Below are 23,565 nucleotides of genomic sequence, written 5' to 3'. Positions count from 1 at the left end.
GAGCAATTACAATTTTTATAATAATTTTGATCTGGTGCTAATCCACAATTGACCTCATGTATTGAATTCAGTTTTATAATGAACCATAAATGAACTCGATCCCAGGGCTGCTGTGTTGCTAATCTAGTTCTATAATCACTGCAGTACTCCACCTCCAATTTTGCTGACATAAGTATTATCATTTCACAATGAGCTCAGCACACTAATCTCATCAATTCCTTTTCTATGACTCTATTCATTTAATTAGGCATCCAATGGATTTACTGTTAACTACAATTTGGCCATTATTCAAATCACTCTGAGTAATCTAATTGGACAACTTTTCTCTGTGGTTCTCAAAGTATTACAGAGATCTATAGTCAGTACAGTGGGACACCATTTTATTGTAAACAGCAACCTCAGAGAGACAACAAAAACAACAAAGAATTTTATATAATCATAAACAAGCTTTTTACAATTAAGAGTTCTGACTCTAATGAAGTATTAACTAATGTTATAAGAAAATAGACTAGAATTTGCATTTCTTTAAAGTGGTTATACCTCAGTTAAACAGAGTCCAGCAGGCTTCTTGGCATTCTTCCAGCCTCAAATCAGTAGCTATAAATAGTGCCTTATATTCCAACATCATTTTGACATAAGAGCTGATTCCATAATCCAGCATTGCCAGCAAAAACAAAAATCGAAGTCACAGGCACCGCCTTTCAATAAACCATGTCATTGCAATGTAATTTTCTTCCATTTATCTTAATGCATAGAAAAATCAGGAATGGTGCTGCATGCTCAAGACTTGCTAGAAAGAACTCAGGATAAGCGGTTCCCAGACAACATGCCCTCAAAGGAATATCTGCATTTATATAACATTTTTCACAACTATAGTATGTCCCAATGAGCTTTATAGTATATTTAGTAGACCACACTTTGGAAGTGCAATCATTGAAATGTGTGAAATGCAGCAGCCAAAATGCACAGCATGGGTTGCCAAAAGCAGAAATACTTTTATTTTATCGGATGCTGGTTAAGGGATAAATCTTAGCCTACGGCTACCCAGAATAATGCTCTTCATTAGAACTGTAGCAGAGATCTTTTGTAATCCTCAACTTCAGAAATGGGACTTGAACCCACAAACTTCTGACTCAAAGGCTACACTAGAGCCAGGTACTCCTAAAGTAGATAAACCAAGCCTCAATTATTATTCAGTCTTTTGAGATCCTTTGACCAACCTTGTGTAACTATAAATTAACCTTAATCCTTCATAATTTCTTTGCTGGAAAAAGAAACAAGTGAGCCCAATTAATCAATTCTATTTCACAAATCATCCATTACTGGTAACCATAATGGATATTTTCTTCTAGGGAGCAACTCCACACCCCTCACCTAGCCTGACCAACCCAGCGGAAAGTCTTGTAAGCAATCTTTCATTACCTCTCCATTAAAATTTGCCATCTGGAAATTCCAGTCTATTTGATAGAATTTCTTGACATGTACACCTAGTTAAGTGAAAGTCTGTATCATTAGTGATCGACCTAAATCATATTCTCATTTCTGTCAATTTCCTAACTCTCTCATTCTCCCTCCCTCACATAAAATCGCTTCCTAACTTTATTTTTATTGATTCAGGTTTATTCATCACATGTACAGAACACTGAAACATACAACAAATACTCCCAGTGACGCGCCAGAGACAAGTGTTACCACGCATTTGGATGCTGACAATGTGCAGCAAAACAACACAGGCAGCAACAACAACAACAAAACCCTACCCACCAACAAGCATCCAACCCCAAGACTGGCTTCCTCTGGGCCTCCAGTTCTCGGCCCCAGACTCGCAGACATTGGGCCTCCAACACGAGAACAGGTTTTCCATATAAATTGTCTTCAAATAGTGGAAGGATTCCATGAACTCACATTGTTTCAAATACCCGTCTTATAAAATTTTCAGTGATCAGATCTTCAGGAAAGCTAATATTTGAAATAGGGATACAATATATATAGTTTTCAGTCTGTGGGTTTAGTTCCAGTATCTAGAATACATCTGTTTCTAGAATGTCCATCTAAGTAGTCATTGCAAAAATATTTGATTCCCCTGCTCAACAGGAGATGCATTCCAGATTTCAACCATCTTGAGAGAAATCATCCTTCCTCCAATCCCTTCTAAATCTCTCACATTTTACTGTAAACCTCTGCAATCAATGATGGACACTTCTTCAAGGCATAACCTTTTCATATCTACCCACATAGGTCCCCTCGCTTTCGACATCTGTATAGGAACTGTCGACCCCATCTACAAGCCCCTCAATTTTATATACCTGTCAGATCCACACCCCTCAGCTTCCTATACAGAGGGGAAACAAACCCAACCTATCTAATCTCTTCTCATAGCTAAAAATTCCATTCTTGGGAACTCCTTGCACTCTCTCCAGTGTTATTACATAATTTCTATACTTTGGTGACCAGACTGCAAAGACTACTCTAGCTGTGGCCTAACTTATGTTCTCTATAACTGAAGCACACTTTCCCGGTTCTTTTATTCTGTGCCCCAGCTAATAAAGGCAATTATCCCATATTTTCTCTTAATTAGCTTATATACCTAGTCTGTTAACTTCCAGTATCCTTGGTCATGTATAGCAATATACCGTACTTCTGTTCCTCAGTACCTCCTACAGCCCTCTTTTTATTGTGTATGGTCTAGATTAATTTGTTCTCCCAAAACACATCACCTCACATTTTTCAGTTTTAAGTTCTATTTGCCATTTCTTGCCCACTTTACCCACTCATCAATATCTTGCTGCAGGTAAAGACTAATGTTCTCACTGTAGATAACCTCACTAATTTTGGTGTCTATTGTACACTTATTAATAGCTACCGTATTCACATCCAGAGAATTACTGCATATAACAAACAGCCAAGGATATCAGTAGCAATTCATTTGATACATTGCTGGTCATAAGCTTTCTATCACAAAAACAACTCTTGACTATCACCCTCTGCCTTCTATCACCAACCTAGCATATAGCTTGTCACCCACCTTTTAGCCTAATACAGCTAATATCTCCTTTTTTAAAATGGTAATTTGTCTGAGAATTTCACCTCCCGCTTCCCGAATTCCCCAACTAAAATATCTTCTTCCCCATAGTGAATAGATAAGAACTATTTATTTAAAATATCACTGACACAGATTGACACTTTGGTCCCTAACGGATCCTGCTCTTTTTCTGCTTACTCTCTACAGCTTTATACTGTATACATATAATTAGGAATTTTCCTTAGTCTTGCCTGCTATTGTTACTTTGTATGCATTTCCTTGCAATTGCTAATTACCTTTCTAAATATCTCACTACATTTCCTATATTCCCATAAGGGTTTTCATGTTCTCAATTTTCTAATTCTGCCATAAACTACCTTTTGGCTTCATCCAACCCTTGTCTTACCTTGGAACAGGACTCCTTAGGCTTGTTGGCATGTATAACATCTCCACATCCTATGTAATCTGAAGGTATTATAGATCACGTTGCCAGCCCTGGCAGAAGTACCCTGTTGTTGAATAATCAGCTGAAGGCCAAAGCAATAAGCTCCACTACACGTTTGTGAAATGGTAGGGAATATTTGCACTGGAACCTTTTCACCCCTACGATGAATTCCTCCTAAGAATACAGAAGTGGGCCACACATTGTACTCAGAATGAAAGCAGTAAATATATCCAAAATTACCTGGCTTACATGGTACAATGATGAATGATAGATTCATATGAGCCTCCTCATTCGCTTAGAAATACAAGTTTCAAAAAAAAAATCGCAATATTCCAGAGACTTGTACAAATATTTAGTCTAATACTTCAGCTAATCTGTCAGATGTGTCATTTTTTGGATGATAATAGTCATAGTCATACTTTATTGATCCCAGGGGAAATTGGTTTTCGATACAGTTGCACCATAAATAATTAAATAGTAATAAAACCATAAATAGTTAAATAGTAATAATAAATTATGCCAGGAAATAAGACCAGGACCAGCCTATTGGCTCAGGGTGTCTGACCCTCCAAGGGAGGAGTTGTAAACTTTGATGGCCACAGGCAGGGATGACTTCCTATGACGCTCTGTGTTGCAACTCGGTGGAATGGGTCTCTGGCTGAATGTACTCCTGTGCCCAACCAGTACATTATGTAGTGGATGGGAGACATTGTCCAAGATGGCATGCAACTTGGACAGCATCCATAATGATAAACCTATTCCCTGTTACCCCTCAAATGGACATAAAAGGATTCCATTGTATGATCCGAAGAATAGAGGAGATCTCTTCAGTCTCCTTCTCAACATTTATTTACAAGATAACTCAAAAAAGGCTATTTAGTCCTAATTTAACTATTTTAACAATATTTTCTTGTGCATAACCTAGCTGCTACTGCACTAATACAAATGCTTTGAAATGATTGAAGCTGATTAAGGGAAATATTTAAAACTACCTCAAAGAAGCACCTCTATGTTTTCATCATTCCACCTGTTTTTCTTGAATTTCCTTTTGTAAAAGTTGCAGTTTACTTTTTCCAATCTTCCAGTATTGGAATTTTTCAATTTTTGAGCATTAACTTTTGTAAAATACAAATTAAATAATTCAGAATGTGGGTGTATTTTAAATATATTTGACGTCCATGTAATCCTCATCTCCAATGTTCACAATTTACATTGTATCTGTAATTATTTTTAAGATGCAGTCCTGAAGAAGGGTCTCGGCCTGAAACATCGACTGTTTACTCTTTTTCATAGATGCTGCTTGACCTGCTGAGTCCCTCCAGCATTTTGTGTTGCTGAGAACATGAGCTGTAGAGTTCTTAGAAGTGAGTCCGTAGGTGGTGGAATCAATTCAGCGTTGAGGTGAGTGAAGTTATCCACACCAGTTCAGGAACCTAAGGATTTAAGGGTAATAACTGTTACTCAGCCCAGTGGTAGGAGACCTTCTTCTGATAACAGCACCAACGAGAGCATGGACTGGATGTTGATGGATGCTGCTTTCTTATGGCAACATTCCTTGACGGTATGCTCAATGGTAGGGAGGGCTTTTCCTTTGATGTACTGGGCTGCATCCACCACTTTTTGTAGGCGTTTCTCTGGCATTGGTATTTTCATACCAGGCCATGATGCATCCAGTCAGAACACACTTCAGTGTGCATCTATAGGAATTTGCCAGTGTTTTAGATGACATACCATGGGCCATGACTCTAGAAATCCCTCCCTTAAAGTTCACAGTAAATTTAGTACATATATATCGCCATAAACAACCCTGAGATTTATTTTTTGTGGGCATACCCAATAAACACATAATAAATAATAAACATAATATAATCAACAAAAGGCCTCACCAACTTGGGTGTTCAACCAGTCTGCAAAAGACAACAAGCTGTGTAGATACAAAAATAAATAATAATAATAATAATAATGAACAATAAATATTGAGAACACGAGATGGAGACTCTTTGAAAGTACGTACTTAGGTTGTAGCAATGTTTCAAAGATAGGGTTATCTAACTGTTTGTTTTTGTTCTGCATCAGATCCAGAATGACAATTATTTTATTCTCTTTTACACTTGTGTACTGGAAATGATATTAAACAATCCTGAATATTTTGAAAAGTTTTTGGTGACATGCGAAATATACACAAACTTCTAAGAAAATGGAATCATCATGCTTTCTTTGAGATGACATTTCTGAATTGGACAGAACTTCTGATGTTAACACCAAGGAGTTTAGAGCTACTGATCCTCTTCCACCTCCATTCCTCTAATGAGGACTGGCTTATAGACCTCCAGTTTCTTCCTCTCGTAGTTGATAATCAGCTCTTTGGTTTTGCTGATGCTGAGTTGCTGTGGCACCACTCAACCAGGTTTTCAATCTCTCTCCTATATGCCAATTCCTTATCAGCTTTGATTTGACCAACAATAGTGGCATCAGCAGCAAACTTAAATATGGCACTGGGAGCTGTTCTTAGCTACACAATCATGAGAATAAAGTGACTGCGTTTAACTTTGTAGACGGGCTGAACACAGTCACAATAATGAAAGGAATGGATATTTAAAATAGTAGAATTTTGATGATTATTAGAGCTGCACTCATCCAGGTAGATAGATTTCATCAATTCCCTGACTCTTTCCCTGTGGGAATCAGTAGATTCCACTCATCATAGGACACTCTCTGTCTTTGAGAGGCAAAAGAATGCAAATGCTGGAACCTGGAGCAAAAAGAAAACAGCAGCTGGATGAACTCAGTGGGTCATGCAGGATCATGCTGCCAGACCCACTGAGTTCTTCCATCAGTTTGTTTTTCTTACCACTTGCAGCCTTTGACTTGCTCTTGTCATCACAATGGCTTTCACATTTGCTTCTGTTGTCAGTTACCTCCCACTCCTTCACTGTGGAACCCCATCCCACCAACCTGTAAAGAGGTACAGGAGAATCTAAGGTTCATCTTTGAATCTGGAATTACTTATGCTGGAAATGAATCTAAACACAAAATCAGAAAATATTTGATTCTAACTGCTGGGGAGTTGATTGATTCATGAATTCAGCACACTAATTCCACTTTTACATATTGACTTTTAATCTTGCATCATTTTAGACCATCAGCATTGGCAGGGAGTGTGGCAATATACATATGCTTTCATTTCCACTATCGTTAAACTTACATTTATTTGAAGAAGTGATACTGCTTGCATTAATCCAAAGACACAGTGGCACAAGTGCATACTTTACTGTGCATATTGTCTTGTTTATTATTTGTTGTAAAGCCTGCACTGTTTTGTGCACTTTATGCAGTCCTGGGTAGGTCTGTGGTCTAGTGTAGTTTTGTGTTGTTTTACGTAGCTCAGTGTAGGTTTTGTATTGTTCATGTAGCACCATGGTCCTGAAAAACGTTGTCTTGTTTTCACTGTGTACTGTACCAGCAGTTATGGTCGAAATGACAATAAAAAGTGACTTGACTTCTCTTCACTTGATCTGCTGCAAACCAGCATTTTTTTTTACTGCATTCCTTCTCAAAAAAAAAAGTGAAGCAGTCCATGCCTAATGTAACAAGATCTGGACAAAATTTCTAACCTTGCCAGTGACAGCCACATCCCAATCAATCAATAAGCCGATATAGACGCCCACGTGCATGGAGGATTTGGCGTTCTTTTATACCCAAATATAAAGCAAAGTATTTCAGGTGAAGATTTTTGTAAGTTTGAATTATGTCCTCTTCAGTTGCAAGTATTCGAAATTAAGAGGAAATGTGAACTTGGGAGGAATTGAAATGGATTCTTTACCACTGAACTTACCAACTACTGAGGCAAGGACAACAAAATACATTTGACTCCCAGTGGTTCCAACAGCAAATACTATACATGTCAACGTACTTGCTGGGATCAAACTCAGCCCGGCTGCTGCATTGAAAGTACAGCTGGAAAGGACTACAGTGAAACCACAGCGCATAGTAGATAAACACTGAATCTGTAACCCTTTACTCAGCAGTAAGGCAATAATAAGAACATTCCAAAACTACTACTTAGATATCCAAGCATCAGTTGGCTCTATTTCCTTTCTTTGATAGCTAATAAAAGTTACCTTAAGAATCATTCTAGTTTCTTTTTCCAACTTCTGGTTTCAAGTTCCATTTGTGGTTTGATTCTCTGCAGTATATGGTTTCTCTGAGCATTAAACTCCACTGGTATAGGAAGTAGCACCAAATAAAAATGATTAATTGGCTGAAAGGGGCCAGGGCTGGCTTCTGTCCTAGGAAGACCCACCCCATCTGCCTCGAGAACAGCTACTTTCCCTCAGCCACTGATCTTGAACCAAAGGGTAAAACTCAAATAACTACAGTGTAGTAACACTGCAACCACATTGCACTAAAATGCAGCTTTTTTAAAAATTCTAGTTCTGCTTTCTTGTAAAAATTGTGAACAATTTATATTTATGTTTTTCTTGTGAATGCTCCTTATATGATGCTGTGTGTCTGTGACGCTGACTGCCACAATTAAGTTTTTCATTGCACAAGTGCATATATGTAATTGTGGTTCTGATAATAAACTCAATTTTGAAATATTGTTGTAAGAAAATCAACGATGAAGATCTCAAGAAGACTGGAAAGACTCCTTGTTGTCTTCCTCAGACTGTGCATCAAAGACAACCTGGTGATTAAAAGGAGGTGGACAGCTCTGAAGTCCACTATAATTAGAACCTGTGAATAACTTCTGGCTTCTCCACTACATGATACCAGGATTAGTTTAATGAATATGGTCAGATTTGGGAGTTAAAAATTTAGAGTTGTAAAATTAATCAGCTCCAACATGGGTACTAGCCTCCATATTATCCAAAACATCTTCAAGGTGTGGCGGTGCCTCAGTAAAATGGCTTCCATCATCAATGACCCCCATCACCCAGGACATGCCCTCTTCCCATTGTTAACATCAGGAAGGAGGTACAGAAGCCTGAAGGCACACACTCAGCGATTCAAGAACAGCTTCTTCCCCTCTGCCATCTGATTTCTAAATGGACATTGAACCCATGAACACTACTTCATTTTTCTTTTTACTTCTGTTTTTGCACCACATATTTTAACTTAACTATTTAACATACTTAACATAATTCAGATTTTTTCCTCTATATTTATCATGTATTTCATTGTACTACTGCCAAAAAGTTAACAAATTTCATGACATATGCTGGTGATATTAAACCTGATTCTGATAGATATACTTTATTAATCCCGAGGGAAATTTGGTTTCGTTACAGCCGCACCAACCAAGAATAGAGCGTAAATATAGCAATACAAAAAACCCCAACAATCAAACACCAAAATACAAACTATGCCAGAAGGAAAATAAGTCCAGGACCAGTCTATTGGCTCAGGGTGTCAGACCCTCCACGGGAGGAGCTGCACGTTCGATGGCCACAGGCAGGAACGACCACCCGTGCTGCCAAGTGTTGTATCACGGTGGAATGTGGCCAAACTCCAACAGTAAAAAGTTCAGTATCCAGTCTGCAAACATGTTCCTCGATCGTAATATACCCTGGATTGCACCATCCGTTGTTAGCCAGAACAGTAAGCACCCAACTCCTTTACGCTTACCACTCTCAGTGCACTTCCGGTCAGCCGCAATGGTATTACCCACCGAACTCCTCTTCTCCAAAAGTCTCTGTTGTCTCGACCCGGTCCTCTTTCCTCGGCTTTGTGATCCCCCTGTGTGTTTTCCTCCGGATTTCAGCAGGGGTGTCCACCGCTCTGTTTGCTAAGCCGGCCGGTCTTTGTTGGTCTGTGGAATACACAATACGACCTTGCTTCTGTCCCGCGTGTCGGGATATAACCATTTCCAGCGCTAAAGAAAACCCAAATAAAACTCTCTCTACCAGCATGTTAGAGAGGGTGCAGCTTCGATGTGTTACCGTGAGAAAAAAAAATACAAAAAAGTAAAGTAAATTAAAAAGTAAGAAGAAAGTAAGAATAGATCGGAACGGCTGTACCAGGCTGCATGCACGACCGGCATATGCGCACTTCCAAATCACTGCAAATGCAAACTGTCCTCGGATTCAAAATGTTATCATCCACAACCTTAGGTGAAAGAATACTCTCTGAAGTACCCAAAAGAATACTCTCTGAAGTACCCAGAGGCTAAGGTATAGCAGAAAAATCATGACTCAAAGATGATGGCAGGTGGAAGAATGCAAGGCCCAGCAACTCACTGATTACCATTGTGAGTGTAATGTTTAATGTTGTCAATACCACCCATTGCCCAACTTCTCCATGGGCCTGCCCATTCTGAAAGCCAAGGAAAACGTATCAGTATCTGCTGTAAGTAAGACTTTAAATAAATCAACCATAGTTCTGTTGCACAGTAAACCATCCTGCGCACTACTACCACCGCCTCAGACTAATAAGATCGTACCAACTGAGAAACAAGGTAAAATAAACCTAATGGAATGTCAGGCACAAAATCATAAACTCATCTTCCACATCTGGGAAGAGAAGGATATGTCAAGAACACAAAAGTTCTCATAACTGTAACTATCTTCAAGAAAGGAGGCAAATATGATTATTAGATAGGCTCTCCATACGGTCTGCCACAGTTATAATCATTGCTTTCTCACCACCCTCTTCCTTCCAGTGACAAAAGGGCTATAGATTCTATCTGTCTGCAGGCACAATGTACATGATTTCCACCATGCCTCAACTCTAAAGGTGTAGGAAAAAAAAAATCAACCATTATACATGGTGTTCATTATATGGCCTCACAGTACACCTTGGATTCCAATCAGCTTTTTTCTCAAATTTGGCTTCCCACAGGATTTCGTCTCCACTTTACATCATCTTTATGCCAGGGAATAAACTATAATTTCAACCCGAGGTTTAACAGTAGTCCCAATTTCAGTACAGAATGATGTCTGACAAGGTTGTGTTGACTCCTTAAAACTTTTTCCAATCTTCTTCCAGTGTTGCACCTCATTGCTATCAAGCTTTCCAATGAAGTGCAGCTAATCTCCTAATCCAGTCACCTCTTTCATACCCATTATATACAGCCATTTACAAGGAGTGCTGTCACAGGTAAGCATCATTCATCAACAGGGATTCTTCACCACCCAGGCCATGCTCTCTTCTTGCTGCACGTTGGTTGCTTCTCTATCTGTCATGTGTGGTTTTTCATTGATTCCATGATACTACTTCCAATTTACTACAAATGCCCACAATAAGGTGAATCACAGGGTAATAAATGGTGACATACATGTACTTTGATAATACATTTACTTTGAACTATCCTGGGCAGTGCTTTCACATTTTTTGTACAAGTTATTTTGTTATTGTCACTTTGGCATTTCTTTTTGCACTACAATCTTTGAGAAGCACAAAACAACTTCATTCTGTAGCTTAGGGCTCATCATTTTATCTTTCATTGTATTTATTATAACCAAATTTACAGTTTACTCTATGCCCTTTATGGAAGCAAGGAATTTCATTGCATCTTGGCACATATACGACAATAAATTAATCCAAACTGGAAGCTGTTCAACCTACCTCGCTTTCTTTTCAAAACCAAATACGCTACAACTTAAATTGCATTGCATCGACAGTATTTGCACACACAAAACCAAACTGTTAACTACCATAGCACAAGAAAGAAATGGGCCTTACATGTAACATCTGCAAACATAAACCCCACTACCAACCAGTCCTTGTTCTACAACACCAGCGTCTATATATGAAGTTCCACAATAAGACATGGAAAACATGAGCCTCCTTCCCGCATTTCAAGCGTAAGCTCAAGCAAGGCAGACACTGATGGTGAAATTCACCAACACCTTCTGTGCCAAAGATGGATGTAATTATCTGTAAACACACTTAGCGGATTCACATTCTTAGAAGCAACATCTCAAGATTTATACCTAACTGCTTTTTGTTCTTACATTAAACTTTCCATATTCTATGGAAACTTATTTGTCACAAATGCTGCACAGGGCTCCCAGCTTCTTCTCACGAACCCGACCACACCCCGTGTGTTAGAGCTCAGCCGGCGATCGCTCCATGTTTTCCGAACCCACACGAATCCGCCCGACTTCCTCGACCAATTCCCCGCCTTTCTTTGGCTTCTTCCCCGAGTCCACACGAGCTTCTCCGAGTGCGCCCGAAGGCTCCCGAAGCCGTTGCGGAAGTGCGGCGCTCCGGCGCGTGTTCGGGGCTCGGTCGCTGTGGCGGAGAGGAGTTTCCTAGCACAGGGAGGGCGGGGGGAAAGATTAAAAAAAAATGGGAAACTCTTGTCGAAAGCGGTTGTGTTTGTTTTAACGTTGTTTCTATTTCAACTCATTTCCTGCTGCGGCATTTCAAGCTGACAGGTATGTATAATCTTTTGTATTGTTTGATTTAAGAAAGATCCGTTTTAATTATCGTTGCCCTGTCCGGCCTCACTTAATCTCAATCCGGTTTAGGCCACTGTCCCGCTTAAAATAAACAAAGTTTGATTATAATCTTTCTTTAAATCTCTGTTAGTATATTAGCATGCGTTGTGGAATCAAGCACAGTCTTATGTGCAATTATAATTTATTATTGGTTTTATTATAATATGATGATCTCTTCTAGTATGTGTCCCAACCTCATTGCAGCAATTCTTGCTTGTATTTCCCCCTTCTTTCTTTCCTAAAAGGGAACAGTTGGCTCTTTCGTCTCCAGTACTGAATGTGTGGCTTCGTCAGAATTCACAGATCTTTTCAGAAGAGCTGACTGGCTGCATCTTTGAATTCAGCACCAGATTGTAATATTTTCAGGTGTTTACACCTAAGAAATAATACCATGTAATTTACAGTGTTTGTATTGGCAGACACAGTGATTCCAACGTAAACTTTTTATGAATTCAGGATATTCTGCTTTATTTACTCTTATCTGACATGGATGTCAGATATATCATTAATCTTTAACTGAGTGTATAATTGTGAAAAATCTAGATTTTAGGTCACATATTGATTACATTCTTTGATCACATTCAAACATAAGCCTGTACAGTTTATTTCTGTAATCAACTATATGCGGTAGCAATCTGCATAAAACTAATTCGTTGGATTTACTGGAATAATGGACATTGATTATTTGTCAGGCATTGCTAACTTTTTTCACATTACCTGGCAAAGTAGAAGTAATTTATTATTATCATTTAGCATCGGTAGATCAACCTTATTTGACTGCTGTGATGCACAATGTTGGTGACACTCAAGAAGGTTTTATTATTTCAAACAATGTATTCTAAGAGAATGCAGCTTTAATAAATTGATTTTAAAATTAACATAGGTAGACATTATAGTAAAGGTAATTGAACCAGTGAATGGAATTGAACAGTGACTTTTACTGCACAAGTGTGGAACAATTTATATTTTCCAAACCTCTTGGTATATTGTTCTGTTTTCTTGACTTTGCACCCTACTGTATACCATTTAAAGTATTTAAATATTGACTAAGTGAAATAATATTGTTTGTCACTGCTTCAAAATTAAATTCTGGTCTGGTACCCCTTATTTTCCTCTGAAATTCATTGAGTGACTTTTTATATACCTCAACACCTCTTGGCAATCATCAGTTTTTACAATATGGCACTTCTAGTCATCCAGGATTGTATTTTGAAAGATGAAATGATTTGGTCTTTTAGGTTAGAAACCCATGGCATGATCATGGGGAATAGTTGGGGCAGTGGAAATAATGAAGGTCCAGCACATGATCATCACCAAATGGCCATATGTAAGATTCGTAATGTTGATAAAAACATAAGATTGTACGTGTGGAAGCTGGAACAATAGATGCTGGAGGCACATAGTGGTTCAGGCAGTATCTGTGGAGGGAAATGGACAGTTAATGTTCTGGGTCAAGACCTTTCATCTGGAGGTCTGCTGTCCATTTGGATGTTTTCAACATTGGGAGAGTGTAGGATCAAAGGGCACAGCCTCAGAATGGATGTCCCTTTAGAACAGAGATGAAGAGGAATTTCTTTAACCAGTGTGTGGTGAATCTGTGGAATTCATTGCCACAGGTAGCTGGGGAGTTCAAGTCATTAGGTGTATTTAAAGTGGGGGTTGATAGATTCTTGAATAGTAAACGGCATCAAAGGTTATAGGGAGAAAGTAGGAGAATGGGGTTGAGAGGGAAAATAAATCAGTCATAATTGAATGGTGGACCAGACTCAATGGGCTGAATAGCCTAATTCTGCACCTATGTCTTGTGGTCTTTTTGGTCATTGTCCTCCACAGATGCTGCTTTCAGTTGTTACAGCATCTTTTTTTGCTGTTGTGCTATAATTTTGTTGGTGCTTAAGCTAGGTAGCACATGTTCTGTTCTGCAGGAAGAGTAATAATCTAGGCTGATTGGTTAGAATGATGAAAAATATTGGGATGTATGTGTATGAAATTCCCCATTGAACTTCTCAATAGTGAAATCATATAAATTTAAGGTAATTGCAATAGAAGTAATAGGTGGTTGGGGGTTATGGTAGGTAGGTCCAGAAATCTATCTATTTTTCCAGTGTTAACAACCTTACTCATAAATTTAAGAAAAACACAACATGACTTTTTGTAGAGTCAGCTTCAAAAATGGTTTTGTGGACTCTCCTGTGTAATGTCATTCGATTTTAAGAAAATGGGGTGTTAGTGGTAGTACTTGTACTATTGAACTTTTCCTCAGAGCTCTGACCTCAGCATATAGCCCTTACAGGGTTATACCATTATATAACAATATTATAAAATTTACTAAGGATTGTTGGCAAGCAATGAATTCATGCTACAAGATGGAAGTTTGGTTGTAGAGTCTTGCTCAGATGGGCGTGGTGGTGGGAAGGAAGTCTGTGGATCTAACGTTGGTTTCTGAAAAACACATGCAAAAAGGAGGCAGTCTTGTGCAAAAGGTAACACGTACGAAGATGTCTGAGGGCATGAGTGAATGCTTGCATTGTAGTTAAATGTCCCTTCTGTGTCTGAACGCAAAAGCTTTATTTAGATCAAAAAGGAAGTTTCAGCAGCAAGCAGCAATGAAAAGCAAAATTCCTGACAGTGAGGGTGAGCCAAACTTTGAAAGTACTGCCGGTGCTTGTGTTTGTTTGCTCGGCAAAACCTTTTTACAATTTTTTTCTTTCTGGCATTCTTTCCACTAAATTTTGGAGGCACAATCTGCTGACACCAACTGGTCACTAAGTGGACATTTTTAGTGTGATAACTTTTTGCACCCTCATATCTTTGCCATTTTTAATTTGCCCAATTGACAACAATGATAATATTAATACTCAAACTGTGTTTTTGGTGAGATATGGTTGTGGCGATGAATTACAAGAATTCGCTAGTATGTTTATTGCACTTGGATTTCTTTGACAACACTCTGTAGAGTTGTTTTGCACTCTGCTTATGACTTGAAGAGGTATGCTTGATGACTCTTTCAGTAATGCTCAGTTTTAGCATTAATTAATAACAGCTATTTTATATGAGGTCAGTGTCAGTTGTGATTTAAATCAATATGGTTGAAAATCCCAGCAGAAACACACAATTTAGGTGTAAACATTACTATTCCTGGCATTTGGGCAGTGGGAAGCCAGGGGTGCCATGCTAAGGTACAAAGAGTTAGAACACTAAAAAGTCTGTAATTTTAATCACTTTTCTTAACTATTGGAATTGTGCTCTAAATTTGTTGGTGTGGTGCTAATGCAAATATGTCATGTTTTGTTTTGGATGTTGTGCATGTGAACTTCTAGGTCGTGATTCTGTTGGTTGTAATCAACAATTCCAGTGCAAATTTTATCCATCTTGATCGGTTGATTTTTTTGTGTGTGAAAACACACTTAGTTGCATGTGATAAAATGTAAAATGTCCCATGATCCAGTAATATTTTAAAATACAAGTTAAAAAAGAAAATTGCTTACAAAGATATTTCATGTTTATCTTTGGTACTTCGGTCAAGTTAATTACTGTTGCTAAAATGCTTTTTTGTAAAGAGCCATGTAAATCAGTTTCAATTAATCTTCTAGGAGTGGCTACCTTAAGTAATTAAAAGTTAAGATTTTTGTTTAGTAAACTTTTTCTTAAGCTAAGCGTTGATGGCTGTTTTCTTAGTGCATTGTTAAATTACTCTTTGAAAACATTTAATAAGGCATTTATTTGTGTGTTTTTAATTCCTAAAGTTTACTTTTATATTTTGATACATCCTTTATGGTTTACTTAAAACAAAGTATAAAAAATTTCAGTATGACTACTTCAATTAGGGATTATAGAAATGGAACTGAATTTCAGAAGTGGAGTATGCTATTATGCACTTGTCATGTAAGCATCCTCTAGGATCGCCTTCTCATTTAATTTCTTTTACACAGTTTCAATTGAACTTTTGTTTCCAAAGGGAAAGGCAGTTACTTTTCAAAAATATATTTTAAACACTTGTTTAAGATAAAATGTCTTGAATTTGAAATCTGCTGAATTATGTGTAATAGCTGAATAGTGAGAACTTCTGAATGGAGTGTTGTACACAGAATTGTAATTATAAACATAAGAAAGTCTACAGATGCTGGATTTCCAAAGCAACACTCACAAAATGCTGGAGGAACCCAGCAGGTCAGGCAGCATCAATGGAAATGAATAGATGGTCGACGTTTCAGGCTGAGACCCTTCTGCCTGTCATGCTGAGTTCCTCTAGTATTTTGTGTGCGTTGAATTATATTTATAATGGTATTGACTGTCTAAGCTCCCTGTTTTAGGAGGTGCAGTATTTAATTGGTTAGTTTCTATTGCCTTGTGAACCTGTAAAGACAAAGACAAATATGTTGAAGCTTGCTTTACTGAACCTGTCACACAGGAACACTCCCTTACAGAGCCTACTCCCATTTAGATAAGCAGGGTTGCCTGTGAGGATCATGTTTTTTGATTTCTCAAGTGCCTTGAATACCGTATGGCCCTCATTGCTGGGGGGAAAGCTCCATTCAATGCAGATCAGCACTTCCACTGTAGACTGGATAATGGACTACCTGACAGGCAGGCCACAGTTTATGTGGCTTCAGAGCTGTGGGTCAGACATGGCTAGAAGCAGCACTGGAGCCCCACAGTGACTGTATTAGCTCCCTTTCCTGTTTACCCTGTATACCTCGGAATCTAGATAAAACACTGAGTCATGTCACCTGCAGAAATTCTCTGATGACTCAGCAATAGGTCGGTGTATGAAGGGAGGATGAGGGGATGAATACAGGGCCCTGGTGGAGGACGTTGTCAAATGGTGCAAGCTGAAACATCTGCAGCTCAAAATCAGTCAGGCAAAGGAGATGGTGATGAACTTTAGGAAGACTAAGCCTGCACTGCTCCCTGTTACTTTTGATGGTGAGGACCTACAAGTACCTGGGAGTGCACCTTGAGTGAAGCACCAACACGGAGGCTGTGTACAGAAAGGGCTAGAGTCACCTGTACTTCCTGAGGAGACTGATGTCCTTTGGAGTACACAGGCCTCTCCTTCACATGTTCCACCAGCCTGTTATCGCCAATACAATCATCTCTGTGATGGTGTGCTGGGGCAAATACATCAACACAGATGATGCCAACAGACTCTATAAACCAATTAGAAAGGCTGGCTCTGTTATAGGAGTTAAATTGGACACATTGGAGGTTGTGATAGAACAAAGGACCCTAAGAAAATCCTGGCAATTTTGGACAATATTTCTCACCCTCTTCATGCCACCTTGGCTGAACAGAGGAGCACTTTTAGTGATAGGCTAAGACAACTGCACTGCTCCAAAGAGCACTATATACGGTCATCTTACCCTCTGCCATTAGGTTCTATAATGAGTCAACCTATAGCGAGGAAGTGATGACCCCTCCCCCCCGCCATTTGACTGTTTGAGGTAACTTATTTTTTATTCTTTCTTACTTCTCTTCTAATTGTGTATCTACACTTGTAATGCTACTATGACACTGTAATTTCCTTTGGAATCAATAAATTATCTATCTACCTGAAGTTTGATGCCAGGAAAAGGCAGTGCTCAGTTGGATTCTTGCAGTAGTCAAACAGATATGGTATGTCTGAATTAGTGATGTACATCTTTCAGTAACAAGTCCACTTTTATTTCAAGGTAGTTTTGCAATGTTGGTCTCTAGTCAGGTTGTTAAGAAAAGGAAGGACGTGGTATTATTTTTAGTGTCAAAGTTACTCAACAAATTTGATCGTGGTGATGTCATTATGATCTAACGATAGGGTTTGAATAATGTATTTAAGCTCTAACAAAGATGCTCGCACCACTCTTTTAGCACCTGCATATCAACCTCAAATTAAAATGGCACATTAATTGTTACTGTATTATAAAATAACCCTTGAATAAGACTAATTGAATATTTTTATAGATCACCTTTAATTCACGTTGTTTCAAAATCTGTCAATTGTTTTTTTTTCTTGATTCCATCTGTGTAATTTGCCTATATTGTTGGTGTCTAACCCCTCAATAGTTCTATACTGGCAAAGCTATTGAAGTTAGCAAAGAAGTTCTAAAAATCATTCTTGTTCTAAACATTTGGTGTAAACTAAACAAGCTTCAGAGCTGTGATTGATATGTGTAGCCAACTATAATCATTCCCCATTCAAGGATTAAACCAGAGACATTACTTGCCATTGATCTAGGCAATGAATTTGAATGTGATAAAGTCACTCATACTTGACACAACCTGCAGAATCCTCCATGAATATCAGGGAACTGGAGTCTAAATTTTAAGTGCTGTGCCACAACTAGTCAAGCAGTAGCCAGAAATTAACATATACTTCTGTGGGAATGTGACAGACTTTTTGCCATATTCTTTCAGTATAATCCCTGCCTATGTCCTGTCCTTAGCAGACGAGATCCACCACCAGAGATAGCAATGCTGTGACATGCATATTAGATGAGATAACCTTTGGAGCCTAACATTAAACCCAACCTAATGAATTTTCATAATAAAAATCAAACATGTGGAGGAATATGTTTTCCTGATTAGCACTTATTTTCTTTACCCAGCTAATGAATGTGCTTATCCTAACAAGATCTTGAAGGAACAAATGTATGCAATCTGTGTCCAGTTGTGACACCAAACAAGAGAAAATCTGCAGGTGCTGGAAATCCAAGCAACATACGCAAAATGCTGAAGGAACTCAACAGGCCAGGCAGCATCTATGGAAAAACATGGGCCAAGACCCTTTGTCAGAACTGGCGAAAAAAAGATGAGGAATCGGAGTAAGAAGGTGGAGGGAAGGGAGGAAAAAATGCAAGGTGATAGGTGAAACCAGGAGGTGGGGAGGAGTGAAGTAAAGAGCTGGGAAGTTGATTGGTGAATCAGATACAGGGCTGGAGAAGGGGGAATCTGATAAAGACCTCACCAATCAACTCTTTTCCATAGATGCTGCCTAGCCTGCTGAGTTCCTCCACCATTGTGTATGTGTTGCTTCCAGTTCTGATAACCTTGTTATAGTAAGGAAGTTGTTAAGCCAGAAAGGATGTTACTGGGACTATAGAGCTTGAGTTAAAAGGATATATAGGAGGAGATGTATATATTCTTGAGGAGTGTATATAAGGTGGATGGGTTACAATCTTTTTCCCAAGGTCTGAGAGTCTAAAAGTGGTGGACATAAATTTAAAGTGAGAGGGAAAGACTTAAAGGAACCCAAGGGGAAACTTTTTCACACAAAGGATGGTGAGTAAATGGAATGAGTTGCCAGAGGACATTCTGGAAGCAGGCACAACATTTAGATTTAGAATATTATAAGCCACGTGCAAGCAAACGAGACTAGTTTGGTAGCTATCTTAGTCAACGTGGATATGTTTGGCTGATTCTATGACTTCAGGATGAGGCAATGCCCATTTGGAATGGCTTGCTAACATCATCACTGATTGAATTCAGTCTGGGAAAACCATCTGCAGCAATTAATAAGCAAAATGATGTTACAAGCTGGAGGAGTTCAGCAGGTCAGGCAGTATCCATGAAGGGGAATAAACAGCATGATGACATATCAAATGGCTACACACATGCTTAATGTATCTGAGCTTAGTGATGCCACAACCAATGTAGTACATCAGTGCTTCACAGCTATGTCTCAATGTAAACATTTACAAGTTGAGGATGCTTCAGGAGCATCCTCTTCTTCAGTGATGTTTTGGCCCAGTTTCTAAGTACTAAAGAACTTTGCAATCATATTCATCCATGAGTACCATGAATAATCCATCTCTGCATCCTTCTGCAGTGTTCACCAAAGACATAATCTTGTCATCAGTCAATTTGATTTGCTGTCTCTGATATCTAGAAATAATTGAGAAATTGAATGTAGCACAGGCTGTTAGATGAGCCATCCTGGCTATAGTACTTGCACTCCAGTAGTACCCAGACCTGTAGCTTAGCTGTTCCAGTGTAATTACATTCTTGGGTAAGAACTAGACAATGTGTTAAACTCCTCTGATGTTTGCAGTTTACCAAAAACATGGTAATTCAAATCCATTCATTGCTTCACTATCTGTCCTCTCCCAATCATCAGCAAGCTAATGGAAGATGTCAGTAACACTCAAGCTGTATTTGACCACCAATGCCTGGTTTGGGCATTACTATGACCACTTGCCTCTAAATCTTAATTGACAAGGACTTGGACCAAACATCTGAATTCTAGCGATGCTTAAGAATGACTTCAGTGGAGCATTTGACATCAAGGAGCCTTGGCAAAATTGATGTCCTTGGAGACAACTGCTCAATTGGTTAAAGCCATGTATTGCCCAAAAGAAAATTAGTTTGGTTCTTGGAGGTGAATCATACCAACCCCTGGATGTCAATGCAGAGATCCATAGGTGTGTATCTTATACACTGCTGTTTTATCAATGAAGTAATGATGTTCATTGATTAATGCATCTTCAATTCCATTTGCCATTCCTCAGAAAATGAACTAAACAACATCTGTGGTAAAGCAAACAACACTCGGGCATGGGCATTTATATGGCAAATAATATCTGCAAGGTAAACCAGCAAGGCAAAGATCATATCTGAAAAGGGTTTCTGACCATTCAACTTTGAATGCAGTGATGTTACCATTGCTGTTTTTTTCACTATTAATGTCCTGGGGTCACCATTTGTTCTTTCAGAATGGCATTTAAATCCTGGAGCTCCCTAAGTGGGAATACTTGTGTGGGAAGGAATAAAATGGCTCAAGCAGGTGACTCGCAACAACCTTCTCGATGGGCACAAAATCTCTTTCTCAACTGGAAAGCCTATATCCTGAGAAATAAATTTAAGAGAGATATTTGCTCTATAGAATTTACACCTTCAGCTTCATACAAGAATTTTATTTTGTTCCATTTTGGTTGTTGATATATTGTTCGGCTTACCATAGGTTTCATCTCTCTTGAGGTACATTGACATTACAAAGGAAGCTAGGCTTTAGGTTATAATTACCAAACTAATGAATGGTGATCCTGTAAGAAATTAGAATCTTAATCTTTTGCCTCTAACAGAATAATTGGCTAGGTAAACTATCTTTTACTGGCCAGAACAAAGGGCAAAGGGAGCATTGTAGGCATGTGAAAATAAATTGTGAGTTCACAGGGAAATAAGAGAGGGGCTTGCAACTTCAGATTTGCTTTGCATGACCAGACTTTACAACCAAAATTACCTTCCCCTGTGTCAGTAAACTTAATAATTTATGTAGTGGTCAAAAATAAACAGTTTAAGTTGGACATATTCATCAGTTTACGAAAATCAAGAGAGGCGTTAGACAAGGGTGTGTTTTCTCCCCTGATTTATTTAATGTGTACAGTGAAACAGTATCACAAAAAATAAGAGACATCTTGGGAAACAAAGTTGGCAGTGAAAACATCAATAATTTCAGATATGCAGATGACACTGTTAATTGCAAGTACGGAGGAAGAAGTACAAAACTTAATTGATATAATTGTTGAAGAAAGTGCAAAAATGGGTCTATCTATCAATTGTAAAAAGACAGAATATATGGTAATATCCAAAAAGAAAGAGAATCCTATCTGCAGGCTAAGAATAAATGGGGAAGACATAAGACAAGTACAGAACTTTTGCTACTTAGGAAGCTGGGTGACATCAGATGGCAGGTGCGACATGGACATCAAAAGAAGAATAGGGATGGCAAAAGACACCTTTATGAGAATGAAGAGTATACTGACCAATACTAAACTAGGCATGACAACCCACCTCAGAGTACTGAAATGTTATGTTTATCCAGTTATGTTATATGGCTCAGAATGTTGGACAATATCTAGTAACATGAGGAAACGAATTGAAGTAGCAGAGATATGGTTTTTGAGGAGGATGCAAAGAATATCATGGACGAAACGAATATCTACTGAGGATGTCATGAACAGAGCAAACACAAAAAGAGAAATATATGAGATCATGAAAAGGCAACGTAACTTCACTGGACATGTGATTAGGAAAGAGCAGTTAGAATGCACCGTAATTATGGGAAAGATTGAAGGGAAGAAAGCAAGAGGAAGACAAAGACAAATGATAATGGAGACAGCAGCAAGAGAACTGGAAATGAATACCAACGAATTGATCCACCTCACCTGAAACACGAGTGTGTGGGCCACGGCAGACAAAGCTCAAACTGGACATGGCACCTGATGATGATGATGATATAGTATTGGAAGGTAAAAAGTGGTTTGATAATGGCAAGCCTTGATATGATCTCTTCGATTCTTTCAACTATTTTGTGATCATCCTCTGTTAAACTTGATTGAAATAAATATATTTGGTATACAATATGCATCACTTCCAGTGTTAGAAAGGGAGGGAGGGAGGGAACGTCGATTCAGACCAAGAGAGGCCTGCGTCGGGCATTTTCATGCCTTACAAGGCGCAGATTGGAAGTCTGTGGTACGCCACTCCTCACACAGACACTAAAGCAATGTGTGGTTAAGTGCCTTGCTCAAGGACACAAACATGCTGCCGCAGCTGAGGCTTGAACTAATGACTTTCAGATCACTAGACAAATGCCTTAACTACTTGGCCAAGTTCCCAACACACGTTGCTAGAAAAAAATGAATGTGTTATGTTTTCAAAGGTTGCGTTAGACCCAAGCCAAATAAAAGAAAGTAATCTTCAGGAGTTAATTGAGAACCTCTCTCACTGCTCATTGCCTTCTGACTCTTCAACCGTGTGCTCACCCAGACTCCCTCCTATAGCCACGAATCCTTCCTGGGAACTTGTCTTTGACACCATCTTGTTCTACTCGACTTCCAGCTCCAGCTCTTCGCATTTTCCACATATCACCTACGAGCCTTTTGCTTCATTCCTCCTCTTCCCCCTCCCCCCCCAAACCACCTGGCTTCACCTATCACCTTCTAGCTCAGAGGTTCCCAACCTTTTTTACGTCGGGATCAATATCATAAAGCAAGGGGCCTGCTTGTCCTCCTTCCCTCCCACTGTCAGTTTATTTTGCCATCTTCCCCCTTCTTCCCAGTACTGATAGAGTGCCTTGGCCCGAAACATTGATTGTTCATTCATTTCCATAGATGTTCCTGACCTGAGTTCCTCCACCATTTCATGTGTGTTACCCCTGTTTATTATTCGTGTGTTGTATTTGAAAGATTTTATGTTATTTCATGGTTATGTTTTTAAACCTGTTAATGAAGATATAAAAAGCCTCTTTGGGTTTCAAAGTCATCTGTAACCTACCACAGGATAAGTGATATAGGGTTCAGAATTTGTCCTCAAAAAAGCTTATTCGTTTTGCATCGTTTTTCAACTATATACCATTTAGTTATCTTCCAGGTAGCATAGCAGCTAGTGTGATGCTATTTCAGCTCAGGGCATCAGAGTTCAGAGTTCAATTCCAGCGTCATCTGTAAGGAGTCTTTATACCCTCCCTGTGGAATGGCCGGGTTTTCTCCGGGTGCTCTGTTTTCTTCCACAGTCCAAAGATGTACCAGTTAGTAGGTTAATTGGTCATTGTAAATTGTCCCATAATTAGGCTAGGGTTAAATCGGGGGATTGCTGTGTGGTATGGCTCGAAGGGTCAGAAGAGTCTATTCTGTGCTGTATCTCAATGAATAAATAAATACATGCAAGTCCATTAATTT

At 38.8% G+C, this 23,565-nt stretch overlaps 1 protein-coding gene and 1 long non-coding RNA gene across 4 annotated transcripts in view; one reads left to right on the top strand and one right to left on the bottom strand.

Annotated features, from left to right (window-relative positions):
- Positions 1 to 397: 397 nt before the first annotated feature.
- On the bottom strand, positions 398 to 11,699 carry LOC140210698 (uncharacterized). Of its 2 annotated transcripts, none has more exons than XR_011889273.1 (3): positions 11,423 to 11,699; positions 6,319 to 6,422; positions 398 to 4,900 (listed from the first exon to the last, which is right to left on the bottom strand). It is a non-coding gene; the product is annotated as an uncharacterized lncRNA (long non-coding RNA). The 2 variants fall into 2 exon arrangements; XR_011889274.1 differs by lacking the exon at positions 6,319 to 6,422 and having other exon boundaries at positions 398 to 3,641; positions 4,460 to 4,900; positions 11,423 to 11,698.
- Positions 11,682 to 23,565, top strand: part of zdhhc7 (zinc finger DHHC-type palmitoyltransferase 7) — an 82,252-nt gene continuing 70,368 nt past the window's right edge. The window contains exon 1 of one of the 2 annotated variants that reach the window (XM_072279894.1): positions 11,682 to 11,848. The gene's annotated coding sequence lies outside the window, so the exon portion shown is untranslated. The remainder of the gene's footprint in view (positions 11,849 to 23,565) is intronic. The other variant, XM_072279893.1, reaches the window with a different exon arrangement.

This window comes from Mobula birostris, chromosome 15 (assembly GCF_030028105.1).
Source record: "Mobula birostris isolate sMobBir1 chromosome 15, sMobBir1.hap1, whole genome shotgun sequence".
In the NCBI taxonomy this organism is placed as follows: Eukaryota; Metazoa; Chordata; class Chondrichthyes; order Myliobatiformes; family Myliobatidae; genus Mobula; species Mobula birostris.
Note: the sequence above shows the minus strand (reverse complement) of the source record. Positions and strands in the feature narration are given on the sequence as shown.